This window comes from Vulpes vulpes, chromosome 15 (genome assembly GCF_048418805.1).
Source record: "Vulpes vulpes isolate BD-2025 chromosome 15, VulVul3, whole genome shotgun sequence".
Classification (NCBI taxonomy): domain Eukaryota; kingdom Metazoa; phylum Chordata; class Mammalia; order Carnivora; family Canidae; genus Vulpes; species Vulpes vulpes.
In genome coordinates, this window is record NC_132794.1 from 76,451,933 (window position 1) to 76,471,642 (window position 19,710).

Below are 19,710 nucleotides of genomic sequence, written 5' to 3' on the forward strand. Positions count from 1 at the left end.
GGGCAGCCCGACGTCGGGGGCGGGCCGAGGTGAGGGGGCGGGGAGCAAGTCCGCGCCGCTGATTGGGCAGCCCGATGCCGGGGGCGGACCGCGGTGGGGCTGGCGGGGACTGCCGGGAGCCGAGACCCGGGCTGCGGCCGTGGCACTGCTGCGCGCGGTCCTCCCGCCCTGTCTTCCCGTCAGCAGCAGTGTGGCCGGGACGTCCCTGCCCCGCCCAGGTGTCCATCCGCCTTCGTCACTGAGAAGGGCTGCAGGTTTGGGTGGGAAACCCGCGGTCCCAAGAACCGCGTTCGCCCCGAGGAGGCGCGTGCGGGACGCCCTTCCCGGTCTCCCAGGTACGCGCTTTGCCCGCTCGGACGGACCGAGCCAGCTCCCGAAGTACACTTGTTCCTGATGCTCAGTTTCGTGACTTGAGTTCTGTGACCTTGACCAAGTTACTTGACCTTGGAAAACCCGTTTGCTCCCTGTGTAAAATCGGCGGTAACGAGATGACGCCCGACCGTCGTGAAGGAAAACGGCCTACGGCGCTTCCCACTGAGGGGTCGCCGGGCCCGGGCCGCAGCCTGAGCGCGTTTCCGTCAGGCCTTCCACACGGGAGCGGGGCCTTCCCGGCCGCCGCAGAGCCTCTGTTTGGATTGCAAGTAGGAATCCTCTTCCAGACTGACAGACCGAGGCGGCCACAAATCGGACAGATTTCCCGGGTCCGGGTGGGAATTTTCATTGTTTTTTTTTTTGGTCAGAGACCATTGAAAGGTTTTTCAGAGCGCAGTGAAGTTCAAACGGGATCTTTTCAGTTGTTAGAAAGAGCAAATGCCAAGCAAAGCCTTGAATTTCAGAGCCTAAATGTAGGCCGTGCCTTAGACCTGATTTCGCTAAAACAAACAAAAGACAAAAAAAAAAAAAACAAAAAAAGAAAGAAAAATTTTTTCGCTGGGACATTTATTTATTTGAGAATTTAAAAAAAAAATTGGAATTTAATTTGCCAACATATAGCATAACACCCAGTGCTCATCCTGCCTAGTGCCCCCCTGAGTGTATTTATTTAAGGTTTTATTTATTTATTCATGAGAGACACAGAGAGAGAGAGAGAGAGGCAGAGACACAGACAGAGGGAGAAGCAGGCTCCACGCAGGGAGCCCGATGTGGAACTCGATCCTGGGTCTCCAGAATCACACCCCAGGCTGAGGGTGGCACCAAACCGCTAAGCCACCGGGGCTGCCCTCACTGGGACATTTTAATTTTAACCTCACTTCCGGGTTTTGAGGCAGTCTGTGAGAAAAAGACGAATGTCCCCAGCTACGCTTTGTACCTATTGTTCTCCAGGAAGTACAAGGTAAACTTTGACTAGCTTCTGATGTGATTCCAGTTACAAAAGGTGGGATACAAGGTATTACGGAAGTTCCTGGGATCTCAGAGTCTCCACGCATGGAGGTTTTAGGGCAAAGGAAACCTATGATACCTGCAGAGGCAGTGGGGCGAAGAGCCTAAGTGTATGAACCTCGGAAGCCTTGGGTTGTCTCCTCTCTGCACCTACACAGGCGGCTCTCCCTCCTTGGGCCTCCTCTGTGGGAAAAGGTTTGGGCTAGCTCCGAGGATCTGAATTTGAGATCCTAGGGGGGCTAGGTGGGTCCTTAGTGTTGTGGTAATCTCAAAATCTTGTACAAAGTGTGCGTATGTACATTTCAGGAGAAGAGGTCTATGGTTTTCCCTTTCATCAGAATCTCAAAAGGATCATGTGGCACCCCCTGTAGAAGTGTCAAAGCAACTCTTCATCTCTTAAAATCCAGTTTTATGACCTCAGCAGTGAGGAATGTGAGGAAGCAGATTATAATAAAGACTATACTCGAGAGGCAAGATTGATGCACTGTCATTACCTATGATTAATCCATTTTATTCAGGGAAAAATAAGTATCTAAAATAAGCAGACTGTTCGTCAAAAAAGGGGATTATAAGGATCCAGAGATCAGCTTTCTTGACCTATAAAAGGCATAGCACATAACAAATTGGTTTTTATTTATATTTTGAGGTATAATTGATAGTAAAGTGCACAACTCTTATGTGTACAGCTCAATGAATTTTTAGATGTATAGACACCTGTGAAACCTGCCCAGCACCCCAAAAAATCCCCTTCCTGTTCCCTAGATATCATCTCTGCTAAATGTAGTCACTCTTCTGACCTTCTCATCATAGGTAAGTTTTGCCTGTCCTTAAACTTTATAATGCATCATACAGCATTAAAAATTACTAATCATATGCCCTTCTGCCCTGCTGGAAGGCAGTATGGTACAATGGAAAGAGCACGCACTATCTTGGAATCAAACATACAGAGTTTGAATCAGTCTCCATAGGCCACTCATTATGAAACCTTGAACAAATGGCTTCATCTTTTTTTTTTCTTGACACTAAAAACTTGAATAATAAAAAACTGGTAAGTTTTGTGTATAGAGACTATTAAATAATCTATGTATCTGATCCATAGAAGGGGCTCAAATTTTTTTATTTTTCTTTCTCCCTAGAAAATTCCTACTCAACCTTCCAGACTCAACACAAATATTTCCTAAAGGAGGCCTTTTCTAACTCCCTGCCTACCAACACTTTTGATCTCCTAGGTCTCTCTGTTTTATCACTGTTCCACCATTGTGCATATGTTCCTCTGCTACAGCATTTAGCACAATCTACTGTGACTCTGTTGACACCTACTACAAGGACGTGGGAGCCTCGAGGTCAGGAAATGTGTGATTGCGCCTGTATTTCACTAGTGCTCCGACTAGTAAGAGGAGCTCAATAAATTTTTGTGGAATTTATTCTGCTGAACTGACATTCTTTTAGAAGTATGTAGGATAGGAGAGTTAGTTTGGAAACTATCTAAAAGAGACAGTGTATCGATTTCTTTTGAGTTGGGTAAAATGTGTGTTATGGATGAACAGCGGCTTAAAGAATGAAGCAGTGCTTAACATATATGGTGTGGGCACTTGTGTTATAGGCCAATTCCCATGGGAATGAGTGAGATTTGGCCCAATAAACAGCTGACGTGGAAAAGCCAACAAACTCAATAAGTTTGTAGCTTTTCCAAAGTTGGGAAACGCAAGACAAAGGAACAGACTATAGGGCAGTGAATGAAGGAACAGCTGACTGGATGATCACACAATTAGAGGGATTTTGTTGGTTGTTTAATCTTTTATTAGCCTTTTGAGGAAAGGAGATGTGAAAATCCCGGGGTTATAATGGAGTCCTCAACGGTGACAGAAAATAGGCCGGTGAGTGGGACTGTTATAATACCTAGAAAATATTTTCATTTGTAAGGAGTATCCACAAGTGTGTAAGTGGTCATAAAATCTTAATAACGTATAAGGAGTAATTCCAAGAAATTCAATGTAACTTTCTTACCAAATGAGAGTTCCTTAAATTAAACATGAATCTGTCCCAATGATCAAATGTAATGACAGCTCTATCCTCAAATAGAAGCCATTTTCTATATCCGGCAATTCACATTTATGGCCTCAGGCCAGTTACACCCATTGCTGGCCCTAAAAGTGGACCAAGTGGACAGATATGAGTCAGTTGCCTTTCCTGACTTGCTCCCTAAATCCATAGGGTTAAGTGCATATCCTGGTTGACCTGGCGTAATTGTTAATCATGTCACCTTTCACTCAAAAGTATTCCAGAGGGGATCCTTGGGTGGCGCAGCGGTTTGGCGCCTGCCTTTGGCCCAGGGCGCGATCCTGGAGACCCGGGATCGAATCCCACATCGGGCTCCCGGTGCATGGAGCCCGCTTCTCCCTCTGCCTCTCTCTCTCTCTGTGACTATCATAAATAAATAAAATTAAAAAAAAAAGTATTCCAGAATAGGGTGATAAATTATAATGTCACCTTACCTTTGGGCTTCACAATCCACCTGTCTACTCCCTTCCACTCCCCCCTCCCCCCCAGATCCCAGTCTTTATAAGCCTCAGAACCTTTCCCACACTCTTCCCCAGGTTTTCAGCAATAGGTCCTTGAAGTCTTAGTCAAACACAATAGCAGTAAAAATAAAGAGTACAAAGAAGGGAGGGATAAAACTTAGCTAAAGAAGGAAGTGAGACAAGGAGCAAAAGGAGGAGTAAGACTGTAGACTAAGGAGTTTTTGTGAATTATAATGAAATTGATTTTCTTTCGGCATTACTAACTCAGCTCTGAAGACAATTTTATCAGAGGAACTCCAGAACTGATGTGAGCAGAGTGGCTTCTTTGAAAGACAATACTTCCTGAATGTATAAGTTTTGGGTGTTTGTAGGGTGAAAACTCAAGATTGCTTTATAGTCACACCATGCTTTCAAGCCTTACATGTTCTCAGATCCAACTAACAGAAAACACAGTTGCTATGATTGCAACTCCATCGCAAGATGGTGTTCTGGGACTTGCAAGTGATTTAGGCTTCAGATTTTTGGATTCAAGACCAAACTAAGGTCTGTGGGCTTTTGAGGTTGGGTTCTGTCAAAAAAAAAAAAAAAAAAAAAAAAAGGTTTGTACTGTGATGTGCAGAAACAAAGGAATTATAAATATAATGTATGCTTGTTTATTTTAGGCCAGTCAGTATATACAAATAAGCAAAAAGAAAAAAGATCACAGATCCCACTTATAAATAACTGCTATTAGCATTGATGTTTAATTTTCCAGAGTTTTTTCCATATGTGTTACATATATTTTTGCAGACAAGATATGCCTTATACAAAAATAAGATACAAGGAAGCTACTACTATCTATGAAACAGCTTAAGAAAACAGAGGAACATAGCCTGGAATGTCTTATAAGTTCTGGGGACAAGCTAAAATTCCTCACCAGATATCCACATTCCATCTCAGGAATTTCTCGGTGTCATTTCTGTGTATCAAACTTTTGCCTGATATGCTTTTCCTTGTCTTCTCGTTTTCTTGTAGCATGTCTTCCTCCCCCCGCCTCCCCCCCCCCCCCCAAAATGCTGCTTCATCTAGAGCCATCTCACCTCTAGGAACGTGTAACCTATTTTGGAATCGAGTGTAATAAATTAGACCTTTGAGTCTCCTCCAAAATATGGCTCCTATATTTTACTCATAGTTCCCAAAGTAAAAGGATCTCATGCTCTGACTAAACAACCCTCTTCCCCCAGCACTCAATAGGAGAGTGGAATTGGAACACAGAAGGGCAAGACAGGCATGATTGTATCTGTTATTTATTCTAGTACAGAGGCCAGATCTTAGACTCCTGCCTCCTGTGTCTTCTAAAGAATTCTGCATGTGTGCACTGGGCAAAAAAACAAAAACAAAAACAAAAAAAACCCCTGTATTCTGAAGTTGTTGATTACAATTTTCTATGTATATTAAAAATTGTGTATCAATTTTCTTTTTTTTTAAGATTTTATTTATTTATTCATGAGAAACACAGAAAGAGAGAGAGAGGCACAGACACAGGCAGAGGGAGAAGCGGGTTCCATGCAAGGAGCCCAACGTGGGACTCGATCCCGGGTCTCCAGCATCACACCCTGGGCTGAAGGTGGCGCTAAACTTCTGAGCCACCTGGGCTGCCCATGTATATCAATTTTTTATGTATAAATAGGTAACATTTTTTCATTGCAGAGTATGGATCTTTTATATCTGTACTGATACTTGGCTTGTTTTATCAGTGACTGTGAGATGTTTCATAATCTCTTCTGGTTATTTCTCTATAAACTCTTTTAATCATTTAAAAAGCATCTCTAGGTATGCTACTGTGCCTTGGTAAAGAATGAGTATCTCGCTAGGATGATATTTTGTGAGGATAGGTCTCTACGTTTCTTTATTCCTTAAACCAGCAATCATTATATAGTGCTATGTCCCCAGTCAACAGAGTACATGGGTCCGAGAACCAGAGAATAGAAGTAGGAGAAGCCCCACTCACCACCAATGTCAGAAAGCTGTTGGAAGAATTTGTTTTTTTGTCTCTGTAACTTTAGGTCCTATGGCTGTATACCTGCCTTCCAGAAAGAGGATACTTCTACCAGGGAACAAAAAGTCCCACTGAACTTAATACCATGACTACCACTTTGCCACTTTGGGTTCTTTGTACCAGTAGAAAGGGGTTACCACCTTGTGAAGGAAATTGACTTGGATAATCATGAGGAGACAGGTATGCTGCTGCACAGTGGGGACCGGCAAAAAGTGTTGGGACTTGCAGGGCACTTGGGTGGCTCAGTTGTTTAAATGTATGACTCTTGATTTAGCCTTGGGTCATGATCTCAGGGTCTTGAGATTGAACCCTGCATCAGGCTCTGATCTCAGTAGGGAGTCTGTTTGAGATTCTCTCCCTCTTCCCCTCCCCACACTTATGTACTCTCTCTTAGATAAAAATAAGTAAATCTTTTTTTTTTGTTTTTATTTTTTTTAAGATTATTTATTTATTTATTTATTTATTTATTTATTTATTTATTTATTTATTTATTCATAGAGACAGAGAGAGAGAGAGGCAGAGACACAGGCAGAGGGAGAAGCGGGCTCCAATGGAGGATGTGGGACTCGATCCCAGGGCTCCAGGATCACTCCCTGGGCTGCAGGCGGCGCTAAACCGCTGTGCCACTGGGGCTACCCTATTTTTTTTTTTAAAGAAAAGAAATGTTTGGTACTTGAGTGATCCACTAAGGAGTCTCTTGAGACTCTCATGGCAGTTTTTTTTTTTTTTTTAAGATTTTATTTTATTCATGAGAGACACAGAGAGAAAGGCAGAGACATAGGCAGAGGGAGAAGCAGGCTCCCTGCAGGGATCCCAGTGTGGGACTTGACCCCAGGACCCCGGGATCATGACCTGAGCCAAAGGCAGACGCTCAACCACTGAGTCACCCAGGCTCCCCTCTCATGTAATTTTAACTATAAATGGAACTATATCTGATAAGGGCATGGTAGTCAGGAGCTCAGGCTCCTCACAGATGAGGATTGAATCATCCTACCAGATAAGGCACCTAGACCAGCAGAAGGATAACTTGGATGAGGAGACTCTAGATTGGAAGGTGGAGTAGAGAGATGCTGAATATCACCGACGGCCTTGGGTCCAGCTACAGCAGCAGAGGCTATAGCTCCTCTCCCACACCCTCCTTCCTTACATTTTTGCCAGAAGTTGTAATTGACCAGAATCCTGGAGAAGCCGTGATAGGATAGAATGAACCCAATGTATAAAGCACATGGATCTGAACACTGCAAGAGGTAGACTGTGGCAGACATTGCTGAGTCTGAGATCCCTTTTCCCACTTTGGTTGTTATGTCCACCACCCTAGTTGCCACAGCTGGGAATAATGGGCCATGCCTGCAACTTTCTCTGGAGGATTTCTCTTGTATGTTTGAAGCCTCTGGGGCTAGAGATTCCTGGAAGTTCTACCAACCTCCCATTTCATGAACTGTGACCAATAATTGATTGGGGCAAATGTACAGAAGTTCTACTCCCTTGCTTCAAGGCAAGACAGGTCTGCAGTGTACTTTATACTCCCTAGTTTCTTGTAGGATGAAGCTGAAACTAGATTTCACCTGGAACCCCATTCTTGCGTAGTTCCTTGCCTATCCTTTCCTCCCTCCACTCCCTGTCTCTTCTGATTCCACTCCAATAAGTCACATGCAAACAAGTAACCATTTTAGGTTGTTTCTAGGAAATCTTACTTAAAATCTCTGCCAAATAAACTACAGGAACCCAATTCTTTCTCCCAAGTAAGAAAGCAGTCATTCATCCAATGGATTTTTAATAGCTGGGAAGACCACATGACCCTAAGTTATTGTAGGAGGCAATTCCTAGACTTCAACTGTCATAAAAAAAAAAAAAAATTAAAATTGAATCATGGCATATCTTGGCATACATAATTATGTCTTTTTTTTTTTTAAGATTTTATTTATTTATGAGAGATACAGAGAGAGAGAGAGAGGCAGAGACACAGGCAGAGGGAGAAGCAGGCTCCATGCAGGGAGCCTGACGTGGGACTTGCTCCTGGGTCTCCAGGATCATGCCCTGAACTGAAGGCGGCACCAAACCGCTGAGCTACCGGGGCTGCTCCATAACTATGTCCTCTTAAAGCATTTTAATAAACTTTGACTCACTTTCTATATGGAAAATTGTGTGTGTGTGTGTGTGTGTGTGTGTAGAAACCTCATTAACGATGAAATATGAAAGACTTAAAGATGTGAAATTAGTTTCAAGGTAGTAAATTACAGTAACAAGAAATTCAATTTACCACAGGGAGAGCTTTGTAGCTGCTAGAGTGGTCTCAGGTTAGGTTGAATTTCCTGTCATCTTAGATTTTCAAACACAAGCTAGATGATCACCTGATGAAAACAATGAAGTGCTCTTCAATGAAGTGCATGAGAAGCATTGGATTAGTAGCTAGTTGGTGCAGGTGATCTATTGTTATGATCTGTATTCAGGAACTGAAATACAGCATTTTGAATCCTCTTTTGGTTAGAGAAAAATTCAACTGAGAAATTATTTCCAGTCATTTACTTTTTCTTTTAAAATTTTGCTTTCCAGTACTTGTACTAAATCCGTCATTTGTTTTGTACACATTTTTCTTCAACCAGATCTTCTCATCTTTATGGTAGTAGCTATTGATCAAAAAAAAACAACAACAACAACAAAAAAAAAACAAACAAAACCCAACACACTAGCCTATGTGATCCTTTATTGAATTGTGTTGAGCAGTGACGATGACTGGAGGTGTGGACTGAAAACCATCTGCTGGCTTCCTATACCTGTAGATGGCTGAAAACCAGATTAATATTTTAATTGCTGAATTTAGGCACCTATTAACACACAGTTTTTCTTATGTGAAAATTAAGGCATTGTTTGGGAAGTAGGATGCCTAGAATTGAAATGGGATATATATGGGTAATTGCTGTCTGATGGTACCATTCAATATGCCTGCTTACCATGCCTCAGACCATACCACCATCCATAGTCCTTAAATATCTTATACACCATCATGTTATCCCATGTAATATCGCTTCTGACAAAGAAAACTCTCTTTGATGAAAGAGTTAAAGCAATGAACTGATATCTATGAGATTCACTGGTTATATTTATTTATTCCATCACTCAGAAACAAGTGGTCTTATAGAGAGGTATGATTTCTATTGAAAACTCAGTAATAATGCTAGCAGATTCTCCAAGGTTAAGGTTGCTTGCTCTAAGTCAGCAACCAAGATACAGTCTTATTTTTTCCCCATTGCAAAAGTATAGGTTCCAAGATGGAAGTGGGAAGTGTACTTTTCACACATAATGCAAACTAGAAAATGTTTTGTTTCCATCCCCATGATCCTCAATGGGCTAGTTTAGAGATCTTGGTATGCATGAGAGAAATGCTTCTGCCAGGAGACACACTGGTTCTCCTGAATTAGAAGTTAAGACTGCCACCTGGATGCCTTAAGTTCTCCATGTCACTAGGAAGACAAGCCAAAAAAGGTGCTGGCTGGGTTGATTGATCCTCACAATCAAGAGGAGAGAGTGTCACTGATAAACAGTAGAGGCTTAAAGGACTATGGCTAGGACTTACGGATCTTGGGGTCACTCTTAGTACTGCCATGTCCAGTGGAAAAGTTAATGGAAGACTCCAACAATCTTAGGTGGGCAAAATATCAAGGATTCAGATCGCTTGGGAATGAAGGTTTGAGTTATTCAAACAGGTAATGATGCTGGACTAGCTGGAGTTGTTGCTCTGGACAAGAGGACATGAAATGGGTGCTAGAGGATGGAGGCTAGAAATATCAATTAAAGCTTTGTAACTATTTGCAGAAATAAAGGTTATAGAATCTGCCTAATTTTCTCACTTGTTCTGCTATGCATATATTTTAAACTAGTTTTCTTTTCTTTTCCATCCCTTTCTTTCAGGGCATGCTGGTGGGTGGTTAGCTTTGCAGTTTCACTCATGGGTTACAGAATTCTGAGACAGGATCATGATAGGACCACAAGAGGACTGAGTACCACACAGAGATTCAAGCTGGATTCAGCTACCAATGGGAGGTTATCATCCTTTTAAGAAGGGAGTGAGCACATTTTAATTTTTTCTTCTGTCAGTATTAAATATGGGAAGAAGACTTCATGTTACTATTGGACAGCAAAGAAGTGAACTCTAGTGAATATCATCATCCTTTTCAACTAGCATCTGTTTTCTTCTTGATGATTGGAGAATTCCCCACCTTAAAGTCTGCCTCTCACTTTAGAAGCTAAAACTGGCAAATACTCACTTTCTTACCTTCCTTACAGTTGGAGTGTAAGTACAGGATCCAGGACCTACCACTAACCAGATACAATTGCCCAATGCTCTATATCAAGAGTGAGCCACAGAAGGACTGCAGGGAACTACTAGACAACAGCAACATTACAGAATGATCCAGGTCCTTAGGCAGCAGTGGTACCTTCAATGACAAATTCCAGGGTGTGAATTTTGGATATGTTCCTGGCTGGGTAGCACTGAGCCTGAAACATGTTCTCTTACCCTCTCGGCAGTTCTGGAAACAGCTTCTCTATCATGGTTTTTGGTTTACAAAGTTTGATTTTTATAAAATTTCATACTTAAGAGCAAAATTGCCAAGAATTGTTAAGGAACCATATGACCTTAGGAGGAGGGAGGAAGGAAAAAGAGAGCAAGCTTGGGGAAGAAGGGTAAAGCAAATGGAGCAAAGAGTAAACAATCCGTAAATTTAAATGAAGGTAATATGGGAATTCGTTAACTTTTTTTTTTTTTTTTTTTTAGGGCTCAAATGCAGGGCTTGAATTTACAACCCTGAGATTAAGACCTGAGCTGAGATCAAGAGTCAGACACTTAACTAAGCCACTCAGGTGCCCAGTTCCTTAACTGTTTTTCAACACACACATACACAAATACACACACACACGCACATATTTTTTTCTGATTCATCTGAGAGTAAGTTGTAAACATTCCTCTGTATCCCTAAATACTTCAGTGTGTATTTTCTAAGACATGGATGTTCGATTATATAAAAACACCATACAATTATTTTTTATTTTATTTATTTTTTAAAATATTTATTCATGAGAGACACACAGAGAGAGAGAGAGAGAGAGAGAGAGAGAGAGAGAGAGAGAGGCAGAGACACGGGCAGAGGAAGAAGCAGGCTCCCTGCAGGGAGCCTGATGTGGGACTCGATCCCAGACCCTGTGATCATGTCCTGAGCTGAAAGCAGACACTCAACTGGTGAGCCACCCAGGCATGCCCATACAATTATTTAAACCAGAAAATGTAACACTGATATAATATTCCATATGTATATTCAAATTCAAACATTTATTTTCTTTTTAAAAGAATCCATGTTAGGTTCTGTGAACTCTGATTAACTCAAAGTCTGAGATATCACTTCCTCTTATGTATCCTTGTGATACAGGGTACTCTACCTACCAGAGTATTTATAACAATCTATTCCTGGTTATGTGTCTGCCTCTCCAACCTGAATTAAGCCATGTAAAAGTGTAGCTATGTCTCTTTTTCACTGGTGTTTCTTCACTGACTAGCAGAGTTTCTAACCTATAGTAGATGCTCATAAATATTTGTTGAACAACTAGATTTCTACACTTTTTATATTATTATTTTTTACTTGTTTTTTGGATTTCTACACTTAAGTGGCAACTCTAAATTTGGTCTGAGTTGATTTGTCATATTTGCTACTTCAGTTGAAAGTTTAATCTTTCGGGATCCCTGGGTGGCTCAGCGGTTTAGTGCCTGCCTTTGGCCCAGGGCGCCATCCTGGAGTCCCGGGATCGAGTCCCACGTCGGGCTCCCGGCATGGAGCCTGCTTCTCCCTCAGCCTGTGTCTCTGCCTCTCTCTATGTCTATCATGAATGAATAAATAAAATCTTAAAAAAAAAATTTAAAAAAAAGTTTTATCTTTCAAGTTTCAATGCACAAAGTAGAATCATTCTAGGTAATTTTTACAGGAAGAAACTTAGTGTCAGAAATTGATGCATGTAAGGTCTAAGAGAGCAAGATCTAGGCTGGACCACTAGAAATTATTCCCAGAAAAATACAGAACTGGACTATCAGCGACGTTTCAAGGTTATCATTTGAATTATTTAAGACATACCTCCATAGCTTTGGTCCAGGGATCTGGAAACTGTAATCAAGAAGCTGCTGCCACTGCCACCATGGATGACTTCACTGCTTCTTGGTACTCAGAACTCTGGAAAATGGCTGCGGGGATCCAGGTGGAGAAAAAATTCACATTTTCAGAAGTTTTCTTGATAGTATAGAGGCTAAAGGAGTGGCTTTAAACTTTATCTCACTTCTACGCATTATATTTCATGAGTTTATCCCATCATCAGAAACTAGTTCACATTCAGAAACCTAGTTGCAAAGGAGTCTGGAAAAGGTAGTTCTCAGCTACCCAGGCTTTGCAATGCAGGAAGATTCCTCATGGAGGCTGAGTCGATCCCCGGGATGCACCACAATGGCTTCCCCATTCATTAAGTTGCTGTAGCTAGACACCAGTGTACAAACCTCAACTCCTTTCTGATGCCAAGATGCTTTTCTTGGATGGAGGTAGTAGCACCTCTTCTCCATGAGATAAAATTTAGAAAATTACATTTAGTATTCCCAGGGAACAGAATGAGGTACCCCTTGGTTGACTGCTCCAGAGTCACCGATCCTCTGAGCAGTTTTCTGCGCAAGAAAATGGCAGCCACGTGACCAACTTAGACCTTCCTCTCTCTGGAGAGAGGTAGTAACATACTAACTCATTTTCCAGGCACCCCTGGAACTTTCAGGATTAGTGCAGTGGAAGGAGAATGGAGAAATCAAAGCCCAGAGAGATGAGATCTGTGTGACATTGTGGAAAGAGCATGGACTTTATAGTCAAGTGGCCCTGGCTACATTCGTCTCTTACTGTGACACCTGGAGCAAGTTCCTTAGTTTCCCTATATCTTGATTTCCTCATATTTACAATACCTATCTCCTAGGATTGTTAGGAGGATTAAATTAGAGAACACCGTCAAGTGCAGATACATAAAAGTACACAAAGGAATGTTGGTTTATTAGTTTCCTACAGCTACTGTGATAAATTATGATAATCTTAGGGGCTTAAAACAACATTTTTTAACTTCCTTACAGTTTTGGAAGTCAGAAGTCTCAATTCAGTTTGGGCTGAAAAGAAGGTGTTGGCAGGGCCTCACTCCCTTCAGAAACTCCAGGGATAGCTGGCCTCTCCCACCTTCTAAATTGTTTGGAGAGAGCTGGAGACATGGAGGACACACAGCCATTAATGGACATGTTGCCTAAGAAGGAGTGAGAGAGCACAATACCCTGATTGTTCCCTCCTTTTACCCTCCACTATTCCCTTCTACGGGCCAAAGCTACCTGGAAGCCACTTGCTAAGGGATGCCAGAAAATGTAGTTCCCCTAGAGTCAGAGCAGAGCAGGGGAAGATCAGGGAATGGACCAAGAGCAAATAGGCAAATAAGTGTCACAGTCTACACCGCTTGCTATTCAAAATATTTACCCCCTTTATCACAGTATCATGCTTCTTCCTAACAGGATGCAGCTTTGCTTCACACACATGAAGATGCCCTCGTCATCTCCTGGACATGGGTGAGATAAGCCATCATTGCCATTTTAAAGTCCAAGATTTCTAGGGAATTCAGTCTTCCCAATAAACCATTTCTTATGGTCTGGTTACATATGAACTAATGGACAAAGTTAAATACCATTGACCTTCTTTGTGCAAAATAGTCTAAGAAGAGGGGGGGAAAAAGGAAAAAACTGGTTAATATTAATATATACAAAACAAAAATATGCATAGCTGTTATTCCTATAACTGGTCTAAGGGCAGAGTTGATATTTATCACGTCCTTCTCTCACTACTCATTCCATGCTCTGTCGTCCTTAGTCAGTGCTTTGTTTGTGGTTTTTCACCTGGGTAATGACCAAAACTTCATTCCTGAAGAATCTGAGTCCTACTGGTCTTGCCTTTATTGGTTTTTGCCTTTTTTGGGTTTTTCCTTTAAACTTTCCTGTTGGAGATGGAAAACAGAGTTGCCCCAGTGTTTCCCCTGGATACCAGATAGGGTCCTCTCTGCCCTCATTGTTAATTGGACTTACCACTCCATCCAGTATTACAGCCTCTCTATTGGCTATGATTCAGTGGCATGAAGGCCCCAAAAGAATCAGGTGATAGTTTCTATTTCTCATTTACTTGGGTTGTTATTGTGTACTCTTGAAAGCGCACCTCCCTTGGGACTGTAGCTGACTGAGGTAGATGTCTCTCTCCATATCCAACCAGTCCATCTGACAGCTTTCCCTTCTTTTGTCTCTTCTGGTGGGCTTTCTCTGACACTCTGCCAAAGGGGAGTATAGCCCAGAAACATGAAAGAATGTTCTGTGAATTGGAGCTGATGGGTATATACCTTTGCTTTCCCATCTCCGTAAAGGACAATTCTGAAGCTTGTTCCACACTGTTTTTCAGAGGGTTCTTGGTGAGACTCAGTGCTCATCTACTCATTGTCACACATTTATTGGCTTTTTTCCCCTTTTCTGGCTCACTTTCCTCTCTTTTTCATTTGTGCTTACTGGGATCATTGCCCAAACTATCTGCACCCAAAGACCTGTCTTAGGACAAGAACCTAGACTAAGACAGGAACTAAGACTTTTAAACTAGAAGAGTCTAAGATTGGTGGAGAAGGAAAAGTAAATTTTGTCAGTGGGTCATTCATTAGGTTTCTGAACCCTGGGTATTTTGCCTATAGGAGAAATAGCACCATCTGTTGGTCACTGGCTCAAAGCATGTATTATTCCATTCTGTAGGACAGCACTTGGTCTCACAGCCGTGTTATCCTACAGGTAGTGCTGTAGTTATGATTTCAGTAGGTCGTTCCAACAATCTACCATGTAAGTTGTTCTCAGATGATGGGGTATTTGATAAGATTAGTGAAATCTAAGAATGTGAGCCCATTTCTCTTGCTGTCAAATGAGATCTTTGGTGAGCAGCAGCAGCTTGTTAGGATATCATGACAATGAATCATGGAATCAAGGACATTCCATTAAGTCCACAAATGGTGTTGCTGGCAGAACCATTTTGGATAGGGAAAGAGAAAAAAGTACCTATTTTAGTGAGGACAAAGCTCTGCTCTTCTATAATGGAAGAGGTCCAACATAATCAACATGTCCCTGCTGCCCCCAAAGAATCGTAACAGGGGCTCAACATTGGCCTCTGCTGTGGGCAAGCTGAGCTTTCTGTCTTGGAGAGGGAAGTCACATTCTTGAGCCCATGGATACCCTTATCCCTGTTGCATGGCTGCAAGTACACAGGGCCATTCAACAAAGACAGAGGTGGCTTAACAAAGGAGCTCATCAACATCCATAAAATGGGTCATCCACCTGGTTATATTGAAAGCCTTCTCTGCAGTGAATGCCTTTTGATGAGTGTTCATATGAGAAGCAAAAATCCTTTTACTATTGGCCAGTTTTGGGAGGTTCATCCATATACCTCCTCCATAGATTTCCTTGTTAGCAATATTCCAGTATTATTCTTTCCAAGTCTCTGGGTAGCAGGCATAATAATGAGCTACTACTCATGAGTCAGAAGTTGTTTGTACTTTGGGCCATGACTTCTTCAGGCAAAATGGACATCCAAATGTGCTGCCCAAAGTTCTCCCCACCGAGAGAGTTGACTTTCACCATTTTCCTTCAGAGTGACTCCTGAATACAATGGTGACAGTACAGCAGTCCACTTCCACCTGATGCTAACATACTGTGCAGATCCATTTTAAAACTAGGTACACGTTTTTTTCCCCCTCTGACGGCCTCTTCATGAGGCTCGAGAGCTGAGCTAGCTATCCATGCCACTTCCTCCTGACCTGCTCGAGTGTAATAATCTTTTCTATACCATTTTTAATTGATGCTTTGTTGCTATGTATGTCCAATCTTATAGCAGTTCAAGAATGACAGCTGAGATCACATCAATCTTGATGTTATCAAGACCCAGTCTCTACCAGAGTCCAGTGTTCTTTCAGCAGAGGAGAACATGGCATTGTGTCAAAACCCTGGGGTTTTGGGCTTTGGGTCTCTTTTTTTGGTGTTTGCCGAAGGGCTCATACAGTATCCTTACTTGCCACAGACACTTTGGATCTTCTGAATTATTAGGGTTGAGTAGCAATGTAGCTTGCACAGCAGCTGGACCGCTGCAGAGATTTTCATTCCCTAGGAACACAGGTTTCTCAGTAAATGAGCCAGGGAAATATACCCAAATGTGGTATATGTTGCCTCCAAAATCCAAAGAGGCCCACCAAGACATCCTCTATTAGGATGTGCAAGGTACAGAAACTTGTCTTTCATTTTGAGGCCAGGATTCTTGACCTAATCTTGACATTTGAGCTTCATATTTCTTGGTTATGGGGAGCTGTCCTGTGCACTTCAAGATATTTAGCAGCATCTTTGACTTCTGCCCACGAGATGCAGGTAGCCACTAACTCCTTTACTCCTATTTGTGACAACCAAAAATCTCTCTAGGTATTTCCTGTTAAATGTCCCTGAGGGGAAAAGATTGCCTCTGGTTGAAAACCACTGCTACAGAGAATTATTGCAACAATCCTTTCACTGAATTTTTGTGACTCTGGCATTCACGTGTCTTACTAAGAATGGTTGCTGCTTCCTGTTCACCAATCAGCATGGTGTTATCAATGTAGTAGATCAGAGTGATGTTCTGTGGGATGTCTAGGTGGTCAAGATCACTGTGGGCTATACTGTGACAACAGTTTGAGAGTTGACAGGACGCTGGAGTAAGATTGTAAAAGTATATTGCTGACAAGTGAAACTTTGCTGTTTCTCATTATCCGTGTTAATTGACATGAGGGGAAAATGATTTGTCAAATAATAGCTGTATACTAGATGGCATGATAACGTTGATTTCTTCTAGCAAAGACCATATCTGTATCAGAAGCTGCAAGTGAAATCACCATTTAGGTTTGTAATTATCAAACATAGGAGTTAGAGGTGTGATGAGAATCATCATTCCTGCATCTATCAAATCTTTCATGGTGGCACTAATTCCTGCAGTTCAGGGATGTGGTATTACTTTTGGCTTACTATTTTGTTAGAGAAGGGCAGTTCCAGGGGCTTCCACTTGGCTCTACCTACCACAGTAGTCCTCTCATTATGAGTCAGGGAGCCAGTGCAGAAAAGCTGCCAGTTGCCAAGTACGCCTAGTCCAAATATGCATTTAGGACCTAGAAATTGCCTCAGCATGTGTCTACATAAGCCATTGAGCCTTCTGGGTGAGGGACTGGGATATAAATTTAACTTATTATTTGATCACCCAAAGCTCTAAATCTATTCAGCTTAATCTAAGCTGCCTAATGCTTGTGAAGTTGACAACTTACTCTACAGTCCTTTTGTCATTACTAACATGTGGCAGAGTACAGCAGGTCCCTGAGGATGTGCATAAATTCAGAGCAGTATCTAATAATCCTTCAAAAAGTTTGGCTATGTCCCCTTCCTCAGTGCACACTCGCCTTGTTAATAGTTACAGGTTCCTTTGGGAAAGGCTCAGGGAAATATTTATAGTATATAGTTGTGACAATATTGCAGTGTCCTTCCTCAAGGGGACCCAGTTTCTCCTTCACTCACTGGGTCCTGGGCATGTGGCATAACTAAACCTGGGAACTAAATGAGACGCCAGGACTTCCTTTTGTGACAACTCAAGTCAGGTTTCTGTGCACTAGACCTATAGTTTTCCCAGTTGTATATATCAAGGAATACTTTGGTAGACTGCCTATCTATTTCATTCCTAGAGACCTTGTCATCAGGTAAGTACCCCCACAGATTTCTGAGGGTCACAGCATTCTGATTGCCACTTTACCCCTGCTGTCCATTATGGTAATTGTGACCCCTTGTCTCCGATGGCCGTGTCTCATGTGGCCTCTGCCGTTCTGCCAACATTACCACGGGAGTCAGAAAACCCATTTCAATCTTCCTTGATCTAGAGAGGACCGCACTGCAGAGTTTTCAAGGAAGTCTATGTTTCTCTCACTAATGTTTTCTCAGTGCCTTAGTGTCCATTGGTCCCTTCCAGGAAGCCTGGTCAGGAAAAGGGTGAGCAGGATAATATATCCACTTCAACATTCCCATCACCTTGATGCTTTCACATTTTTTTTTTTTTACCCTGTGGCTTGACTCTTTTGAATAAGACCTTTTACATTCATTTCTCCACATCATGTGACTGAAGTTCTAGCATCTCAGCTTCATTGAAGTCAACCAAGTAAACTATTAAAGATGCTTCTAGGTTCTCGACTTAGTACATCGAATTCAGAATTTCAGGTAAGGACGCCTATATTTCAATTTAGCCTGGCTCATCAATATATTCTATCTTTGCTGATGTAACATCCTTAGATTTTACTCCTGTATAGTTTTCTAGGTTACTGTTGATATAAATACACAAGGTATTGCAATTCTTTGATTGTATAAGCTTTTTTTTATTTTTTTTTATCCCTAGAATAGATCTTACAATTCTGTCCTGGGTTCCTGGATTTGATTATAGAAGTGGGTTTGGAGGCAATGAGGGGTGGTGGATAGAATTCAGAGAGAATAGACATCTCTTTCTTTGCAAAGGCAACTGCTACATTCAGGATCTTTAAACAAGGGAAGGTCAGTTTCCTAAGATAGGAGAGGGATCTGCTGTGGGACACCACTATTTTATACTTCCATTTCATGTAATTTCTTTACATAAAATATTAATAATATAATATTAATATTATATTATAGTCCATGTGAAGTCCTTTAGCATAATACCTGCTACATAGTAAGGGTTCAATAAAAGCTAACTATGTCTAGCAGATTAGCATAGCATAATGATTCAAAGAGGGCTGTAGAGTCAAACAGACATGGGTTCAAATCCTAGCTCTACTTGGGGCACTGGGTGGCTCAGTTTTTTAAGGGACCAACTCTTTTTTTTTTTTTTTTAATTAAATTTTATTGGTGTTCAATTTACCAACATACAGAAAAACACCCAGTGCTCATCCCGTCAAGTGTCCACCTCAGTGCCCGTCACCCATTCCCCTCCAACACCCGCCCTCCTCCCCCCTTCCACCACCCCTAGTTCGTTTCCCCGAGTTAGGAGTCTTTATGTTCTGTCTCCCTTCCTGATATTTCCCAACATTTCTTCTCCCTTCCTTTATATTCCCTTTCACTATTATTTATATTCCCCAAATGAATGAGAACATACACTGCTTGTCCTTCTCCGATTGACTTATTTCACTCAGCATAATACCCTCCAGTTCCATCCACGTTGAAGCAAATGGTGGGTATTTGTCGTTTCTAATCGCTGAGTAATATTCCATTGTATACATAAACCACATCTTCTTTATCCATTCATCTTTCGATGGACACCGAGGCTCCTTCCACAGTTTGGCTATTGTGGCCATTGCTGATAGAAACATCGGGGTGCAGGTGTCCCGACGTTTCGTTGCATCTGAATCTTTGGGGTAAATCCCCAACAGTGCAATTGCTGGGTCGTAGGGCAGGTCTATTTTTAACTCTTTGAGGAACCTCCACACAGTTTTCCAGAGTGGCTGCACCAGTTCACATTCCCACCAACAGTGTAAGAGGGTTCCCTTTTCTCCGCATCCTCTCCAACATTTGTTGTTTCCTGCCTTGTTAATTTTCCCCATTCTCACTGGTGTGAGGTGGTATCTCATTGTGGTTTTGATTTGTATTTCCCTGATGGCAAGTGATGCAGAGCATTTTCTCAT

General features: G+C 41.9%; 1 long non-coding RNA gene across 1 annotated transcript; it reads left to right on the forward strand.

Annotated features, from left to right (window-relative positions):
* The first annotated feature begins 99 nt into the window (after window positions 1–99).
* On the forward strand, window positions 100–8,081 carry LOC140595674 (uncharacterized). The gene is made up of 2 exons (XR_011997473.1): window positions 100–2,190; window positions 2,517–8,081. It is a non-coding gene; the product is annotated as an uncharacterized lncRNA (long non-coding RNA).
* The last annotated feature ends 11,629 nt before the right edge of the window (window positions 8,082–19,710 follow it).